Source organism: Bos taurus, chromosome 26 (genome assembly GCF_002263795.3).
Source record: "Bos taurus isolate L1 Dominette 01449 registration number 42190680 breed Hereford chromosome 26, ARS-UCD2.0, whole genome shotgun sequence".
Classification (NCBI taxonomy): Eukaryota; Metazoa; Chordata; class Mammalia; order Artiodactyla; family Bovidae; genus Bos; species Bos taurus.
The window spans coordinates 22,460,781-22,480,150 of record NC_037353.1 but is presented as its reverse complement, the minus strand read 5'-3'; the positions used below and the strand labels follow the sequence as shown (position 1 = coordinate 22,480,150).

The window sequence follows — 19,370 nt, the reverse complement described above, 5'->3', positions numbered from 1 at the left end:
ATGGCTCGTGGGCCGCATGCCTCTCACTGCCTGTTACTGTATGGCCCACAAGCTAAGAGTGGCTTTTTCATTTTTAAATGAAAAAAAAAATCATAGGAATAATACTTCGTGACATGTGAAAGTTACATGAAATTCAAATTTGAGCATCCATAAGTAAAGTTATGTTGGGATCCAACCAGGCTTATTTGTTTACACGTTGTCTATATCTGCTTTTACACTTCAATGGTAGCATTGAGTAGTTGTGACAGAGACTGTATGGCCCTCAAGAACTAAAATACTTACCATCTGGCCTCTTACAGAAAACATTTGCCAACCCTTGTTCTGACTCAAACCCTCAATGGCTTCCCACTACTTGTAACAGTGCTGTCTTGTAATGTGAGCCACATATGTAATTTGAAATTTTCTAGTAGCCATGTTAAAAAGTAAAATAAGGTTAATAATGTATTTTATTTAACCCAATACATCAAAAATATTATTTCAATGTGTAATAAATTTACAATTATTAAAGCAGTTTTACATTCTTTTGTTCATACTAAGTCTTCAAAATCTGGTGTGCATTTTATACTTACAGCGTATCCCAGTTTGCAGCAGCCACATTTTAAGCCTCATATGGCTAGTGGCGACTCTAGTGGACAGCTCAGGGCTCTAAGACCAAGTGTAAACTCTTTGACATGAAGTTCTAGGTCCTTTGTTATTGGGCCTCAGCTTTATTCCTAACTGCTTCCTTAAATGCCAGCCAGACTGATCCATACTATGCCCCCTACATCAGATACAAAATACTTCCACCTCTACTTCCTTGCTCTCTCCTTTTTCTTCTTTCCTTTCTTTTTCTTTATGGGAACAGCTTTATTCAGATATAATTCACATTCCATACAATCCATCCATTGAAAGTGTACAATTCAATGGTTTTTAATATGTTAAAATTAAATAGAGTCGTGCACCATCACCACAATCAATTATAGAACATTTTCATCACCCCAAAAAGAAATTCCATACCCTTTAACAATCACCTTCATTCCTCCCAGCCTCCCCCAGCTGGAGGCAACCACCAATATATTTTTTGTCTCTAGGAATTTGCCTATGCTTGACATTTCATAGACATGGAATCACACAGTGTATGGTCTTTTGTCCCTAGCTTCTTTCACTTTGCATAATTTTGCAAGATTCATCCATGTTGTAGCATGCAACAGTTCTTTCATTCCTTTTTTTTGTTTTGTTTTAATTTATTTTTTGGCTGTGCTGGGTCTTCGTTGCTACACCCAGGCTTTCTCCAGTTGCAGTGAGTTGGGGCTGCTCTTCACTGTGGTGGGCAGGCTTCTCATCGCGGTGGTTTCTCTTGCTGTGGAGCACAAGCTCTAGGCTGTTGGGCTTCAGTAGCTGTGGCTCATGGCTTAGTTGCTCCAAGACATGTGGGATCTTCCTGGATCAGGGATCGAACCTGTGCCCTGTGCATTGGCAGGCAGATGCTTAACCACTGGACCACCAGGGAAGCCCTCTTTCATTCCCTTTTGTTACTTATATTCTATTGCTCTTTCCTTTCTGGAATGCCTTCCTCCTCCAATAACTCCTTTTAGGGACTGAAGCCCAGGGCCTCAGCAAAAACCAAAAAGAAAAAGAAAAATCTGCTTTTCCGAGTTTACAATTTTAAGATCAAATGTAGGATCTGAGACACCCACAATAGAGGCCATGAGGAGTCTGACCTCAGTTCCAGTTTCCCTCCAACAGACACTTGGCTGAGCTGACTAGTCTGTTGACAGCTCCATAGGCAATGATCCCCACACTCCATACTTTCACAGCAAGGAAAAAAAACAAAACAAAACCACAAACACCTACTAAACTCCAGCCCTTTTCCTTCAGCTCCTAGGCTTATACTCCAGGTGATTCTGACTCCTCCAAGACCCTACCCCAATCCCTCTCCCCCTTCCTCTGGCTCAACCTTCTGTTCCACTACGGCTCCATCTTTTTTCCTCTCCTGGTTCTTCCTTTCCTGTTGTTCCCCCTTACCTTGCCCCTTTCCTCCTCACTCCCCATCCTTTTTTAGTCTCTTATCTTTCCTATCCCCTTCCTGTTCTCTTCTTTTTCCATATCTTGGTTGCTCCCTTCTTCCCTCATCTCCTCGCACTGCCGTTTTTCTCCCCTTCTCTCCTCTCTCAGTGCACCCCTTGTACAGGTGTGGAGCTGGGAAGGCCCTTAGGCTCATCTCACGGAAGACAGCCAGGCATCTAGAAGTCAGATCTGAGGTTGAAAGTTGGCTGCATCAATTAATAACTGTGGAATTTTGAGCAAATTACTCAACCTCCCTCATAGGATTAAAGGTATGTAAAGTAGCACCCAGTGAGCTCTCAGTCACCATTCCTTATCCTTTTCAAGCTCACCCTGGAGAAGAGAGGAGGAGCCCCTTCCCCACAGGTTCCACAGAACCGCCAATCCCCCCTGTAATCTTTCCTTCATACCTTCTTATCTGGCCCCACCCATACCTCACATGCCATCGCTCTCATCCGGAGGCCACCTGATGCTGTCTCCCCACCTTTGCTGTCCCTCGATCCTTTCTACAGCTTTGCTACTCCTCTCCCCGCCCCATCCCACTTTTGCAACTCTTTTCCAGGCTTCTCCTCAGGGAAGAGCCTTACTGTGCAGGTACTGGGGCTTCTGTGTGACTTTAAGTCATGCAAATCCTCAGGGCCTGGGGTGGTCTCAGTGACAGAAAGACCCAGCTCACCTGAGTGCCTTCTGATGGGCTGATTCTCTCAGATGGGGCTTCCGTGGTTCCACTGAGTCTAGTGGAACTTCCCAGGTGGCGCTAGTGGTAAGGAACCCGCCTGCCAATGCTGGAGATGTAGAGAGACATGGGTTTGACCTCTGGGTCGGGAATAGGGCAGAGGAGCCTGGGGCATAGGGTGGAAAAGAGTCAGACACGACTGGAGCAACTCAGCACGCACATACACACTATGCCTAGTGGGCAAATGTCACAGGCACGTCTAGTCCTTGGAGCCTCAGGACCAGTTCTTTCTGATGGGGCTGGGCTCAGCTTGAGTTTTAAAATTTCTCTTCTTCTTCCTCCTCTTTGTTAAGTTCTCCATGTTATCCTAGTTGTGAGAACCTGCTAAAGAAAGTTTTGAAAGTACATAAAAGTGAAAACAGGCAATTTCTTCCAAAATTGTGTTGCCCCTCTCTGACCATATGGTCTAGGTGAGAATGTGAGCTGCGCATTGTGTTGTTTTTAAAATACTGGAATGCTGCTCTAATGACAATGGAAGTAGTGATAATAGGTGAATCAACATTTTCTATGTGCACTATTCTAAATGCTCTTTATGTTTAGCTCTGGTATTATCATTATTTCCAGTAACAACTGAGAGACACTGGCCTTACAAAGGTTGAGCATTTGCCCTAGACCATGCTGTTGGTAAATACATGGTAGAGCCAGGATTTGAATCTGAGTTTGACTCCAGAGCTCCTGTACAGCCTCTCCTCTCTACTGGGTGTTCTTTACACGCAGTGTCTGTGTTCCCTCTGACTTGGGAGACTAGCTCTCCTGTCATTTCATGGCCTCTATACAGCATTCTCCATTGGTGGATCTTTGCGTGCGTGCTAAGTCACTCAGTTGTGCTCGACTCTTTGCAACCCTATGGACTCTAGCCAAGCAGGCTCCTCTGTCCATGGGATTCTCCCAGCAAGGATACTGGAGTGGGTTGCCATGGCCTCCTCCAGGGGATCTTCCTGACCTAGGGATCAAACTCGTGTCTCGTATGTCTCCTGCACTGGCAGGGGGTTCTCTACCACTAGCATCACCTGGGAAGCCTTGGTGGACCTTTAGGAGACAGGAAACCAGTGAAGCCTGGGTTAACTCTTTGGGAAAAGTCCTATCAGGCCTGAGAGCCAGTCATCCTCACCTGTTTCTAGGGATGCTAAGGGCTGGACCACAAAGGGGCTGATCCTGAGGATGCAGTGTTCCTTCTGGAAATTAATAATTCTGCAGCCACAGCTGTAAGTATTCAATAATAACCACAACTATCTGTAGGGCTTGGGCTAGAAGTCAGGCCTTCTTTAGACACTATTTTGTAAAGCCATTTTATTTTGGCTGCTCTTGGTCTTTGTTGCGGTGTGAGGGGCTCTTTGTTGTGGTCCAGTCTTCTCTCTTGTTGCAGTGTGGTCGAGGGTGCGGGTTCCCGAGGGTGTGGGCTTTCTAGATGTGGGCTTAGTGGGCCCACAGCAAGTGGGATCTTAGATCCCCAACCAGAGATGGAACCCACCTCCCCTGCACTGGAAGGTGGATTGTTAACCACTGGACCACCTGGGAAGTCCCTATAGAGACTTTCAGTGAGCCCCCACAATAACTCCACAAGGTGGGTGAAATGATTTGCCCAAAGTAAGTGTTAGGATTCAAATCTAGGCTTATCTGGGGCTGGACTATTTCCATCTTGCCCTTCTCTTTTCTGTAACAAGGGTAAACATTCACTAAGAGTGAGCCTGTGTCCTGTGCCGGGTGCTCTGCTGGAATTCTTCCATATATTATTATCTCCTTGAATCTGCACAGTAATACCTTCAGAGAGAGATGATAAATATTCCAGTTTTACAGATGAAGAAGCTGAGGTTCAGAAAAGTTGAACCCAAGCTCAAAGTTGTACTCAAGATTTCATGGCCAGTAAGGAGGAGAAACAATATTCACCCTCCCGTTGCTTGACTCCTGAGCTTATGGCCTGTTTGCAACCCGGGATTAGAGGGCAGAGTTTTTATCTGGATTGAGGGTTTGAACTACAGCTGGTTCAGCCCAAGCAGGCCCTTGTTTAGGGAACAGGTAAGGGCTGAGATCTGCCTGAAATTTCTTCAGGACCCCAGGTTCTTCCTCTGACACCCTCTATGGGGTAAATCAGAGAGGAGGCTGGCTGCTCTTTCTCTTTCTGCGAGGGGGTCATAAGGAATCTCTGTGATGTTTTCATGGTTGTGCTTTAGTCCCTGCATCCTGTACATCTAGTCCCTGCTGAGCTTTTGGCTTTCTTGATTTTGTTTAAAAGAAAAATAGCCCATGCCTGAGACTCACAGACTGGAAAGAACTTTGAAGGAGATCTACTCATGCAACCTTCCGTTTGATGCCTCTCCGCACCCCAGATTCTTCCTCTCTCAGGATTTCACACGGTCTTGGATAGGAGAGGGAAAAGAATGAAGGTGGAAGCATAAGGACTGGAATAAATCCTTCATGGTTCTGAACATTGTAGATCAGCAGTTCTCAAAGTATGCTCTGGGACCCCATGGGTCCTCCAGATCCTTTCAGGGGTCTGCAAGGTCAAAATTATTTTCATAATAATACTGTTATTTGCTTTTTTCACTCTTATTCTCTCACCAGTATATGGTGGAATTTTCCAGAATTATGTGATATTGCAACAGATGAAATATAAAAGCAAATATGAGAATTATATCTTCTATGAAGCCAGAAATTAGATTTACAAAAATGCAAAGCAATTCTACTCCTTTCACTGATTTTTTGGAAAATATTTATATGTAATGAGTTTATTTCGGAGAAGGCGATGGCACCCTACTCCAGTACTCTTGCCTGGAAAATCCCATGGACAGAGGAGCCTGGTAGGCTGCAGTCCGTGGGGTCGCTAAGAGTCAGACACGACTGAGCGACTTCACTTTCACTTTTCACTTTCATGCATTGGAGAAGGAAATGGCAACCCACTCCAGTGTTCTTGCCTGGAGAATCCCAGGGACGGCAGAGCCTGGTGGGCTGCCGTCTATGGGGTCGCACAGAGTCAGACATGACTGAAGTGACTTAGCAGCAGCAGCAATGAGTTTATTTATTTAAAACATGAGTTAACTATCTATAGAACTTCTCAGTTTCAATTTCTAATATGGTAAATATTGATAGCTATAACCCACATAAACAAAAACTCTTTGGGGTCCTCAATACTTCTCAAGAATGAAAAGGGTCCTGAGAGCAAAAAGTTTGAGAACTGAGCTTTAGACCATCACTAGCATCACACTGACATTATCTTAGGTCTAATTGTGAGTGGAGCAAAAGGTTTCTAGAATCACAATCCTGACAACTGGCATTTCTTGTGAGAAGAGCCAGTAATAGCTAGGTCCTCTAACCGCAACAGGACCCAGAGATGATAGCATAAAAATCTGAACCAAAGTCAGGCTCAGTTCAGTCCAGTCACTCAGTCGTGTCCGACTCTTTACACGGACTGCAGCATACCAGGCCCCCCTTCCATCACTATCTCCCGGAGCTTACTCAAACTCATGTCCATCGAGTAGGTGATGCCATACAACATCTCATCCTCTGTCGTCCCCTTTTCCTCCCACCTTCAATCTTCCCCAGCATCAGGGTCTTTTCAAATTAGTCAGTTCTTCGCATCATGTGGCCAAAGCATTGGAGCTTCAGCTTCAGCATCAGTCCTTCCAATGAATATTCAGGACTGATTTCCTTTACGATGGACTGGTTGGATCTCCTTGCAGTCCAAAGGACTCTCAAGAGTCTTCTCCAACACCACAGTTCAAAAGCATCAATTCTTTGGTGCTTAGCTTTCTTTATAGTCCAACTCTCACATCCATACATGACTACTGGAAAAACCATACCTTTGACTAGACGGACCTTTATTGGCAAAGTAGTGTCTCTGCTTTTTAATATGTTGTCTAGGCTGGTCATAATTTTTCTTCCAAGGAGTAAGCATCTTTTAATTTCATGGCTGTGGTCATCATCTGCAGTGATTTTGAAGCCCAAGAAAATAAAGTCTGTCACTATCTCCGTTGTTTCCCCATTTATTTGCCATGAAGTGATGGGACTGGATGCCATCATCTTAGTTTTCCGAATGTTGAGTTTTAAGCCAACTTTTTCATTGAACAGTATGAAGAGAATCAGGCTAGGCCCTATAATATCAACTATATCAAAGAGTAAATACATTTGTGGAAATGACTTAAGAAATGAGATTTTTGGCGATATTTTTTCTTCAATTTCATTGAAGTACACTAACCTGCACATATTTAAAGTGTACAATTTGGTCAGTTTTGATATATGTGTACACCTGTGAAAATATCACCATAATCAAGATTACAAAGATTTCCATCACTCCCAAAGTTAGTTTATGCCCCTTTGTAATTCGTCCTTCCCTCCACCCCATCCCCAGACAACTGCTAATATGCTTTCTAACTCTATAGATTAGTTTGTATTTTCTGCAATTTTATACGCATGGAATCACACAGTAAATACTTTTCTTTTGGCCTGGGTCTTTTACTCTGCATTGATGATTTTGAGATTTATCCATGATATTGTGTTGGGGATGAGATTTGAACTCTAGTTCTGCCATGTATTAACTCCAATGAGTTTGGGGAAATTACTTAAACTGTTCTTCACAGAGGAAACAATAAATAAAATTCCTATCTTGCATAGTTGTGAAGATAAAATAAGTCAATATAAATAAATAAAACACTTAGTTCAGTTCCTGGTACTTACTGGGTAGTTGATAAATAATTTTTTTTGAACATATGTCTGGGGTAGGAATTAAGGAGGGTAACTAGCACAGCATGGGGATGGGGGAGAATCCTGTTTAGACTAACTTGATTCATAGCTCAGGGGTAACTATTTGTTAAATGTTTCTCACTTGCACACCCCAAACCTCCACACGTGCCAAGTTAACCAGGAAATTTTCCTTTAGCAAGGGCTGGGAACATGGAAATTTGTAGCTTTGAAAGTCCTGCCAATTTGGAGTCACCCTGTTGGGGAAAAAAAGAGTCCCACTAGGTTGCTTTGAAATGGAAAAGGCATATTCCTTCTTCTTCATTGATTCCAGGTCCAACTGGCCTGATTTGCTCAAACTTGGGATGAAAACCCCTTGTCTGGAGATGGAGGTGGGCTTCAGAAGGTACTTGGCCAGAGGAAGTGGGGGACTCACTGCAGCTGAGCCTGAGTCGGGACAGAAGTGGTTGAGCTGAGGAGTTTCTCCGAGGATCCAAACGGGTTCCATTGCTTCTTGGCCTTTTAAGCGCCGCAATCATGTTGTGCTTGCTACTGGCAACTGAAGCTTGTGTCCTCATGCTACTGAGAATAACTGCTCTTTCCTAAGCCTGAAGACATAGTCTGAGAGGGGAAAAAAACCAAACACAAAGAGGACAAGAGAGAAGAGAGGAGGGCGGGTGAGAGCAGGCTGAATTGATCGATGTCTGTTCAGGTCTGGCTGGAAAACACAATGAAGTGAAAAGGCTTCTTGGTTGGCGTGCTTTTCTTCATCTTCTTCCCCCAGGGTTGGAAGTGGGAGGGAGGGATGGGAAAAAAAGAAAGGAAGAGGTGGAGGATTGGCAAGGCCTGAGCAGAAGCAGCGCACCACCCTCAGAATTGGGGAGGGAAAAGTAACTTGGTGATTCTGGAACCCTCTCGGGGCACCCACTTACTGGTCAATCCTTTCCTTCCAAAGGAGACTGTGACTCAGGGCAATGCTGCCAGTAGGGCATTTTGAATGATGGAAAGTTAAAGTATCAGAAGCCAGCCCATCCCTGCCCTAGAAAAAACACCAGATAATTCCAGTTGGGGGTGGGATGGGTGTTGATGTTGGTATTTTTCCAGTTTAGAGTATCTGCAAACTTTTATTGCGTTCTTACTTTGTGCCAATTCCTATCCTGAAGTACTTTGTAGCAGTTGTCTCAATCCTTCCAACAGCTTTGTGAGGTGAGGGTTGTGTTATTATCCCCATTGTACAGATAAACAGAAACTTACAAAGGTTAAGTAAAGAACCTAAGGTCATATAATTAGTAAGCGGCAGAACCAGGCTTCCTTATCAGGTCTGTTTGAACTCTGAGCCTGCATTCTTGAGCACCTCTCTGTGCAATATGTTCAGATATTGTTTCTTAAACAGTTCACAGTTTACTATTTTTCTGAGAGGAGGAGGCTTGGAGCTGGGAAGATGGTACCTGGATAGTTATGTGTGAAATTCGCTACAGTACAAAGTTGAAATAAATGCTTCAGCAGGCCAAAGAAGAGAATACTTATTTCCATAGGCCTGGGATGATGAAATTAAGGAAATCCTTTTACTTGAAAAAAAAAATTGAAGTATAGTTGATTTACAATATTATATTACTATAGTTTCAGGTGTTCAATATAGTGACTCAGTATTTTTGTAGATTATACTCCATTTTAAGTTATCATGAAATACTGGCTATATTCCTTGTGCTGTACAATATATCCTTGTAGCTAATTTATTTTATACATAGTAGTTGGTACCTCTTAATCCCCTACTCCTATCTTGTTCTTCCCTACTTCCCTCACTCCACTGGTAAACGTTAGTTTGTTCTCTGTAGTGTAAGTCTTTTTCTATTTTGTTATATTCATTCGTCTTATTTTTTAGAGTCCACATTTAAGTGACAACATATAGCATTTGTCTTTGTCTGACTTATTTCACTAAGCATAATACCCTAATACCCTCCAGGTCCATCCATATCATTGCAAACGGCAAAGTAAAATTCTTATGACCAAGTAATAGTCCATTTTAATATATATCACATCTCTATTTATCTGATGATAGGCACTTAGGTTATTGCCACGTCTTGGCTAATGTAAATAATGCTGCTATTTAAAATAATTTATTTTCAAATCAGGGTTTTTGTTTTCTATTTTTTTTAAATGTGTGACTTTTTAAAAGGTTAGAAGCTCAAGCAGCAGCGCTAACTGCCTGGCGTCATCTAGGACTGTGACCTTGGTTAAATCACTTGCCCTTTCTGAGATTTGAGTTTGTCATCTGGAAAATGAAGGTACATTCCTTCATTCAACAAATGTTTGCTGCTGCTGCTAAGTCGCTTCAGTCGTGTCCGACTCTGTGCAACCCTATAGACGGCAGCCCACCAGGCTCCTCCATCCCTGGGATTCCCCAGGCAAGAACATTGGAGTGGGTTGCCATTTCCTTCTCCAATGCATGAAAGTGAAAAGGGAAAGGGAAGTCGCTCATTCGTGTTCGACTCGTCCCGACCCCATGGACTGCAGCCTACCAGGCTCCTCCATCCGTGGGATTTTCCAGGCAAGAGGACTGGAGTGGGGTGCCATTGCCTTCTCCACAAAAAATGTTTACTGAGAGCTATTTTGTGTCAGGCATTGTCCTAGGCAACAGAAATGTATTGGTGAATAAGACAGACAAGGACCCTGCACTCACAGAGCTTCCATTCCTGTGGGGACCTACTTCTTCCCTGATCTGCTTGACCAAGTCTGTTTCCATGGGACCATGGGCCTAACCTTTATAACACTTAGCAATTGTTGTAGTTTTTTGACCAAAGTCTAAACTCATTGAGGGCAGGCACAATGTCTGATTTTTTATTTTGTTTTTAGCTCATCAGCCACTGGTTCATATTAGGCGTTCATTAAATACTTGTTGAATAAATAAATGAAATGAGATTGTGTATATAAAGGACCTGGCATAGTGAGACTCAGTGAAACATTATCTTCTAGTATGACTTGACATTTATGCTTCTCAGTTTGAAAAATGACATAAGCCACATCTATACCTACCTGCCTTTGACATCTAGTTCTGCGTAAAGGACTCTGCTGTTTGCCTACTTAACTGTCGTTGCCCTTTCTCCTTGTTGGCAGACCCCAGAGTTTTTGATTGTTCACCCTTCCTCTACCTGTAGATCTGTAAGTGGCACAACTGGGATTTGAATCTAAGCAGTAGGTTTCATGGTATGAGCTTTTAACCTTTAAAAAAAAAATCACATATTGGTAAATATTTGCATATCATAAATCTGACAAGGAGTTAATATCCAAAAAATATAACTTCTACAAGTCAACAACAGGAAAACAAACAACCCAGTTAAAAACTGGGCAAAAGGGTTTAACTTTCTCTAAAGAAGGTAAACAAATGGCTAGTAGGCACATGAAAGATATTCAACATCACTAGTTATTAGTGAAAAGCAAATCAAAGCCATGATCGGAATCTTATCTCAAACCCATTAAGATGGATATAACCCAGAAAATAACAAGTATTGGTGTGTATGTGGAGCAGCTGGAATGCTTGTACACTGTTATCGAGAATTTAAAATGGTACAGCCCCGGGGACTTCCCTGGTGGTCCAGTCATTAAAACTCCAAGTTCCTATTGCAGGGGGTCCAGGTTTGACCCTTGGTCAGGGAACTATACCGTGTATGCTGCAACTAAAGGTCCTATGTGCCACAAGTAAGACTCGGCACACACACACAAAATATCTGTAACTTGAAATAGTTTAGCCAGTAAAACTATTTTTTTTTTTTAAGTGATGCAGCTACTATGGAAAATAGTGCGATGGCTCCTTAAAAAAGAGACAGCATTTGATCCAGCATTTCCACTTTTGGGTATATACCCAAAAGAATTGAAAATAGGGTCCTGAAGAGGTATTTATATACCCATGTTTGTAGCAGCATTATTTGCAATAGCTAAAAGGTGGAATCAACCTGTGTCCTTTAGTGAATGCTTGTTCATTTGCTAAGTCATGTCTGACTCTCTGCGACTCCATGGACTGCAACACGCTAAGCTTCCCTGTCCTGCACTATCTCCTGGAGTTTGCTCAAACTCATGTCTATTGACTTGGTGATGCCATCCAATCATCTCATCTTCTGTCACTCCCTTCTCCTCCTGCCCTCAATCTTTCCCAGCATCAGGGTCTTTTCTAATGAGTCGGCTCATCACATCAGGCCTTTGATGATGGTTAAATAAATAGTGGAATATCATCCAGCCTTTATTTTTTATTTATTTATTTTTTCTTTTTTTTTTTTTTCATCCAGCCTTTAAAAGGAAAGAAACTCTGATATATGCTACAGATGCATGAAACTGAAGACATGCTAAGTGAAATAAACCAGATACAAAACGATAAATAGTATATGATTCCACTTCTATGAGGTATCTAGAGTAGTCAGATACACAAAGACAGACAGTAGACTGATGATTGCTAGGGGGTTGGGGGTAGTTATTGATGAACAGGTACAGAGGGAGGGCAAACCAGGATGAGCAGCTTGGAGCTGGGCATGGCAGCCCCAGAGTGAATATCCTGTGGGGTTGACCTGCAGTGTCAGCAGCATGAGTGTCCCATAGCCCACCATGCAGAGATGAGTTCAGCCGAGGAGGCTGGAGGCCCATGAGGAAAGGCTCTGTAAGTGCCTGAAGAAGGGCCCTCGGCTGGGCCAGCAGCTGCCCTTGACTGTGGTGGAGTCCGTCAAAGTGCGTGCTGTGGAGAGTGGGGAGCTATGTTGGTCCCTCTCAAAAAAATAGGTGCAGAGCTTTTATTTTGTAAAATGAAAAGAATTCTGTAGATGGATGGTGGTGATGGTATCACATCAATGTAAATGCACGTGAAGCCTTTGAACTGTATATTTGAAAATGGTTAAGATGATAAATTTTATGTTATGTGTATTTCAATTTTAAAAAAGTTAATGATCAATTTTTTTTCAGCTAAGATTGTCTATTAGTATGAGGATTATATTTCAATATAACTGATGTATATATGTGTATACGTATATGATGTCACGACTGAGCGACTTCCCTTTCACTTTTCACTTTCATGAATTGGAGAAGGAAATGGCAACCCACTCCAGTGTTCTTGCCTGGAGAATCCCAGGGACAGAGGAGCCTAGTGGGCTGCTGTCTATGGGGTCCCACAGAGTCGGACACGACTGAAGCGACTTAGCAGCAGCAGTAGCATAAAGCCACATATTAAAAATGAAAATAAAAGAACTTTCTTAAGTTCATTATCTCAGGCCTGCAGGCCCACCAGGTCTGCAAGTTATGGCAATCACATTGGTGTTACTGGTGATGTGAGTACAAGTGGAGATGAGATTCTAGCCAGTGGGATATGAGGATAAGTCCACTGGGGGTAATTCTGAGATGAATTTCCTGATTAAAAAGACACATGGAAAAAAAAAAAGACATGGGAAGATAGGGCCTGTCTGCTTCTGCTTCTTATGTCTTCTTATCTTGTCCACCTAAGATGCCTAGAACCATAGCAACAATCTTGGAATCATGAATGGTGCTAATGGAGACAACTGAGGATTTCAGAATTAAAAACTGCTTCATCCAAGATGGTGACTCAATGACATCATTTAATTCTAAACTAAACAACCCTGGAACCCTCTTTCCTCCAGACTTACTGTATGGTATTATAAATGTTCTTTATTGTTCAAGCCATTTTGAGTTGAGTTTTCTGTAACTGGTGGTTACAGGCATCCTAACAGATGCAGACTATTATAAAATCAGGCTTAGGGTTTTCTGGCCCTTGGATTGCTTTTCTTTTGTGCAACCTTCCCTGAGTCAGAATAAAACTCACTTTCCTCTCCCAAGGAAGCACTGTTCTTTGACAGCAAAAAGTCTTTGGTGCGAGGCTGGGAGTCTGTGGCAGTTGTGGAGGTGCACCACCCAGACCTCCCTTCAAGGAGGAACTTGCCGCGGCTGTCTTTTGGAGCCAAGTCCTCACTCTTCACAGCCCTGGCTAATGACTGAGGGTAACGGGAGTGTGAGGCCTGGCCACTTCCACTCAGTGGAGGGCTCCTTTGACCAGCGGTCTTTCCTCCAGAGCCTTTTCCTGCCCACTGCTGCTCTTCTCCTTTCACAGACACCACCGCCCCCCACCCCAAACGGCTCCCACACCTCACTTGGGGTCTGCTTCTCAGAGGACCCAGCTGGCACAGAGTAGATCACGAATAACTCCTTTTGAGGGGCTTGTCCAGCCTGGTCTGAAAATAGGAGACCTACTTTCTCCTCCTTGTCATTCTATCTGTCTAAACATATTCCTAATATCTCGAACAACAGATCAGTAGACACTCAATTATTTAGCAATGAAGTGCCTCTTAATGCCAGCTCAGCTTTGTACTGGAGGCCTTGAGTTCCTTATCTCAGGCAAGTTAATCCTCAGGGAAATCCCAAGAGATGGGTACAGGTATCCTTATTTAACAGATGAGGAAACCGAGTCCTGAAATGTTAGGTGATGTTGCGAAGGTCACATTGTCAGAATGTGGCTGATCTCATTTTATTCAGATCTGGTTGTTAGCCCCTCAGAGAGCCCTGCTTTCCTACCTGGAGCACCTTCTCTACCTCCGTTGTTCCCTATGACTCTGCCCCACTTTACGGCTCTCTGAAATCACTGTTGTATTTGGTGTCTCTCTGTCTCTGAAAGGGAACCTTTCCATGGCAGCAGTCCTGTCTTATTTACTGCTGTAACCCCAGAATCTAGAACCATATCTGACATTAAGCACTATTCAACTAGTCACTGAGTGGATTAATAAAGGAAACTAAGCTCAATATATTTATTTACATATATATTTACTGTGAGATAATGAGTGTTTGTTGTTTTAAGCCACTAAGTCATGGGGTAATTTGCTAAGGCAGTGAGAGAGAAAAACATTGTGCAGATATTATATATTAAACATTTTAAATCAAGCCATTTCTGCCAGTTACTGGGAGAGCGCCTAAATTTGGAGTTGAAAGAGTTCCCCGGTGACCCAAGCCCCTGGGACTGCAGTCAGGGTAACCAAGTCCCAGCATGAGCTTGTCCCCATGGGCAGGTTTCAGAGCAAGGTTTAATGCTGTGTGTGTTCACACACCAAAGCTATTTTCACACAGAAAGTCTAAATCGTGCTGTGGATTTCCTTGAGGGCCATCCTGAAAGACTAAGCTGTTCGAGGTTCAGCTGTTCAGATGGAAGGAGGCAGTACCACCAGATGCCAGAGGAGGGGTCATTTTCATTCATCGTTTTTCTTAAACTTGCCACTGAAGTAGGGTACCCGGTCCAGAATCAGCCCCTGTAAGTGGCCCACACAGGCCCCTTGGTGCCTGCTGTGGGAATCCAGTTTTGGGCCAGCTGTCAGTCGTGGGGGCCCAGAGGCCTGCTCAGCATCACGGAGCTGCCATACCAGCCCAGGGTGACCCTCGACCTGGTGGCTGCCTGCTGAAACTAAACTCATATATATATGCGTGTGTGTGTGTGTGTGTGTTTAATTAATTTATTTAGGCTGTGTCGGGTCTTAGTTGCAGCCAGTGGGATCTTTCATTGCAGCCACGAGGGCTTAGTTGCCTCATGGCATGTGGGATCTTAGTTCAGCAACCAGGGATCGAACCCACATCCCCTACATTGGCAGGTGGATTCTTAACCACTGGACCACCAGGGAAGTCCCTCAACTCATCTTTAAGGCATGTTTATAATCACTGTTTTAAATAATAAGCCACCATATTTGAATAACACTCCATAGTTTACAAAGTGTTCCCATGGTCATCTCACGTGGTCTTCATAGAAATTGTTGAGGTAGAGCTGACATTGTTCAACCTTCAGGTTCTTCTCACACTTACTGGGCCTTCTGCCTGGAATTCTACCTCCACCCCATCCCCACCCCCATTCTTTGCCTCCATCCCTCTCTGCCCCCTTCTCTGTCACTTCCTTAGGAAGGCTGGCTCTGACCCTACAGCCCAGGTTATGAACCTGGTGTTACATACACTCTTCATACAATGGTAAACAGTTATGTAATTATTTTATGACTGGCTTCCCTGCTAGCTGAGGCTCGAGGAAGACAGGGCCTTGTTGTCCCTGGATAGGTCATATGCCACTGTGCCTGACACTGGTGGTGCCCATTATACATATATGTGTGTGTGTGTATGAATATGACTGTCTAGATATGTATAAAATGAATGACTTTCATTCATTAGATGAAGAAATCAAAACCCATGGTCTAAGCCACTGTGGGAAGCTCTTTTGTTTGTTACCCACAGTAGGAAATTTTTATTTCTCATGACTCCAGAAAACATGCGTCCACACACACATACGATGGAGCTTAACTTATTGTGGACTAAACACTGATATTTTCTGTTCAGCTTGACTTCATTAAAAAATATTTAGTTCTAGTCTATTTCATTGATTTCATGACTGACTAATGTCTGAAGAACCTTGGACTAATGGACTTGCTCAAGGTCACCTAACTAGTATAGAGGTGGGATCAGAAGAATAATCCAATATTTCCCACCTATGACTCTTAAGTGGTTTTCTTGCGCTAAGGCAAAACTATCACAAAAGTCTTGTGTCAGTTTTGATAACCAGAGAACAGATTTGTCCTTCTGATTGTTAGTTGCAGTTTAGGCAATCCTGGTCTCACTGTCTGCACGCATTTCAGTTTGGTTTGTCCAGGCACTTTGGCTCTCTGCAATGCAGCTGTCCACAGGTTTCTTCCTAGAAGCTCCAAAGGGAGAGATTTAGCCCTAATGGGTGGCACACCCAGACTTGCTGGAATTCTCATCCGAACATGAACATATGGACAGAGGCACATGGCACATTAAATGATTTACTGGGGTCAAAGATCAAGTCAATGGCAGACATCCTCAGGGTCTGTAAGGCTAAGACACGGGGAAGCCCCCGCTAGGCAGGGCCGTCAGCCTGGACCTGGTCAGCCGTCAGCCAGTTAATCTACAACGGCACCTTCTTTTCCTACCAGAGGGAGGTTTGACTTGAACTCCTGGGAGACCTGCCTTCTTGGAAGCTAGATTTCTCTGCTTCGGAGTCTAATTTAGCTGGTATTGGACTCAGAAAGCCTAGAGAAAGCTGAAACTTGTTTATTTGTTCTTTTATTCCTGGATTTATAATTTGACCTAATATACTGTATGTCTGTACATGTGTTGATCTCAAAAAATGTTTGAGCTTGCCTGCTTCTCAGGCCATGTTGGCAGGCAGCTGTTAAAGCCATCAGTGATGTTTGCTTCCAGTTACAAAAGAAAACATTCTCTATTTGGGGCTATGTTGTTGTTTTTTTCTTTCCTGATTTAAAAGGGGGAAATATGTTTCCCAGTAGAGATGTAAGGCTGCCCCCACCCCCTTCTAGGGCTCAGAATGACTGAGAAACCTTTTCGGCACACCTGGTTCATCATCTTTCTAATATTCATACTCTTTTTCTCTCCCTGAGGAAATATTCTTAAGGGATTTGGTTTAAAATTATTTGAGCAACTGGGCAGGTTTCTATCCCTTCCCTGGGGACACCAGTTTATAGCTCAACATCTCCCTCAAACACTGGTGTGTTTCTAGCTCAGAATGAGCCAGGTTGTGTCCCATTATCAGCTGTACTGATGAAATAACTGCTGATGGGACCAAGAAAACACAAGTAATTCTAACCTCTGCCCAGAACCTTTGAAGGAATGCATAAAACCCTGACCTTGCTTTGGTGCTTTAGAGAAACCATCTGGGGAAAACTTCATTTCCCAAAATATATATGAAATTGAGAGTTCCACTGGCTGGGAAGTAGGAAAAACCATATGGCAAATGTGGGGTTCACATATGCAAATATTTGTTTCAGAGAAAACTAAACACGGTAAGTACACTGTTGAAGGACTGACCTGCACCCTGGGGAAGAGCATGAGAGGAGCTGGAGGTGGAGAAGAGTGAGGGATGGAGAAGCCAAACTTCAGCTGGGAAACAGGACACAGGGCAGGATGGCTTGCTGGAGGGTGGAGGTGCCTTTGGAAGTGCTGGACCAAAGTTCAGGAACCAGCTGGAGGCGAGAGAGGCAGGGAGATTTGAAAATGAGGAATGGGTGCCTGTGGGGAAGATGTGGCTGCCTAAATGAAAGAGGCTTGGAGGGGAAAAACGACTTGACAAATAGTGCCTCAGAGGAATCCAGGGATGGTTAGAATCCCTCAAAGGACAGCTTTGACTCAAGATCGAAGATGAGATCTGGGCTGTTCCTTGAAAAGTCTCTATAACCCCAGGATTTCTGACTAAAGGACACAGTCAAGTTGAAATTGCTAAGCCACCAATTTAATGAGCTCATCACCTGAACCAAGGGACTCTAAGAAACAAGACTCTTATGTATTTATTTGTGGTCGTGCTGGCTCTTCACTGCTGCTCGGGCTTCTTTCTAGTTGCAGTGAGCAGGGGCTACTCTCTAGCTGTGGTCGCGGGCTTCTCATTGTGGTGGCTTCTCTTGTTGTGAAGCATGGGCTCTAGGGCGCTTGGGCTTCAGTCGCTGCAGCACATAAGCTCAGTAATTGTGGTGCACAGGCTTAGTTGCCCCACAGTGTGTGGGTTCTTCCCAGATCAGGGAGCAAACCTGTGTCTCCTGCATTGGCAGGCAGAGTCTTTACCACTGAGCCTCAGGGAAGCCCTGAAACAAAACTTTTAAATAGTATCTTTTAAAAAATTTCAGATTCCAATTGTTCATTCCTGGCATATAGGAAAGCAATTGATATTTTAAACTGACTTTCTAAAATGGAATCTCACTCCATTTATTTAGATCTTCTTTTATTTCTTTGATCAGTGTTCTGTGGCTTTCTATAGATCCTGTACATGTTTTGATAGATTTTATACCTAAGTATTTGTATTTTTTTTTTTGGTGCTATTGTAAGTGATAGTTAAAAAAAATTTCAAATCCCAATTGTTCATTGCTGGTCTCTAGCAAAGTATAAGAAATTAGACTTTTACCTTAATTGCTGCTTTGAGCTTGTATCCAAAGCCACTCTGAGGGAAAGCTGGGGCAGGATGGGTCAGTAATCACAGCTGTCCCCTTCCCCATCTGTCTCTCCTTCCTCCTCTGTAAATATTTGTTGATCTCATTTGACTGAGTTGATGTTATGCTAAAGAACATCTAGGGAGGCGTGGGTACTGTTGAGAAATAAGGGGAAATGTGTAAGTCTTAAGGCTAAGATCTTTGGAGGAGAGATCTTTGAGGTCTTGGTTTTTGAGACAGAATGATGGGTGTGGGAGAATTAGAGGTAGCAGCATCATGAAAAGGGAGAGAGGGCTTTACCAGACAGTGTGGATAAAGATGTAGGCATATTATGCCTGATGTTATATGTAACAACCTACCAGAATAGTATGTGAATTGAGATCAAACTCTTGTTTTTGACTCAGAGAAATTAGATATAATTAAGTCATTGCTGTGTTAATGTTAATGCTCCTGTTGGTTTCAGAAAACAGCAAGATTACAAACACAAACTGCCTCTGTGTGACTTGGGGTTCATTGCTGACTTGATGTTTGTTGGTTGTAACAAAGTGTGGCTTTCAGTGAAAACAGTGTTGAGAAAAAGAAGATTCTAGCGAGGGATAAATTAGGAATTTGAGATTAGCAGATACAAACTACTATATATAAAATAGATAAACAACAAAGTCCTGTATAGCTCAGGGAACTATATTTAATATCTTTTAATAACTTATAATGAAAAAGAATATGAACAATTTTATATATATATATATATATATATAGGTCTCCTGCATTGTAGACAGATGCTTTACCGTCTGAGCCACCAGGGAGGTCATATATATATACATACATATATACACACACACACACATATACAGGTGTGTGAAACTGACATTGTAAATCAACTCCAGTTAAAAAAAAAAATTAAGTGAGAAGATTCTATCCCCTATCTTTTTATCCCCTAGTGCCTAGCAAGGTAC

The 19,370-nt window shown here is 43.0% G+C and overlaps 1 long non-coding RNA gene across 2 annotated transcripts in view; it reads right to left on the bottom strand.

The window, feature by feature from the left end:
- Nucleotides 1-428: 428 nt before the first annotated feature.
- The window catches only part of LOC101908075 (uncharacterized), a 39,788-nt gene continuing 20,846 nt past the window's right edge, over nucleotides 429-19,370 (bottom strand). For both annotated transcript variants that reach the window (XR_009493054.1, XR_815696.4), the window contains 3 exons: nucleotides 18,393-18,572; nucleotides 17,309-17,463; nucleotides 429-3,103 (listed from right to left, as the gene is read on the bottom strand). This is a non-coding gene — a long non-coding RNA (uncharacterized lncRNA). The remainder of the gene's footprint in view (nucleotides 3,104-17,308; nucleotides 17,464-18,392; nucleotides 18,573-19,370) is intronic.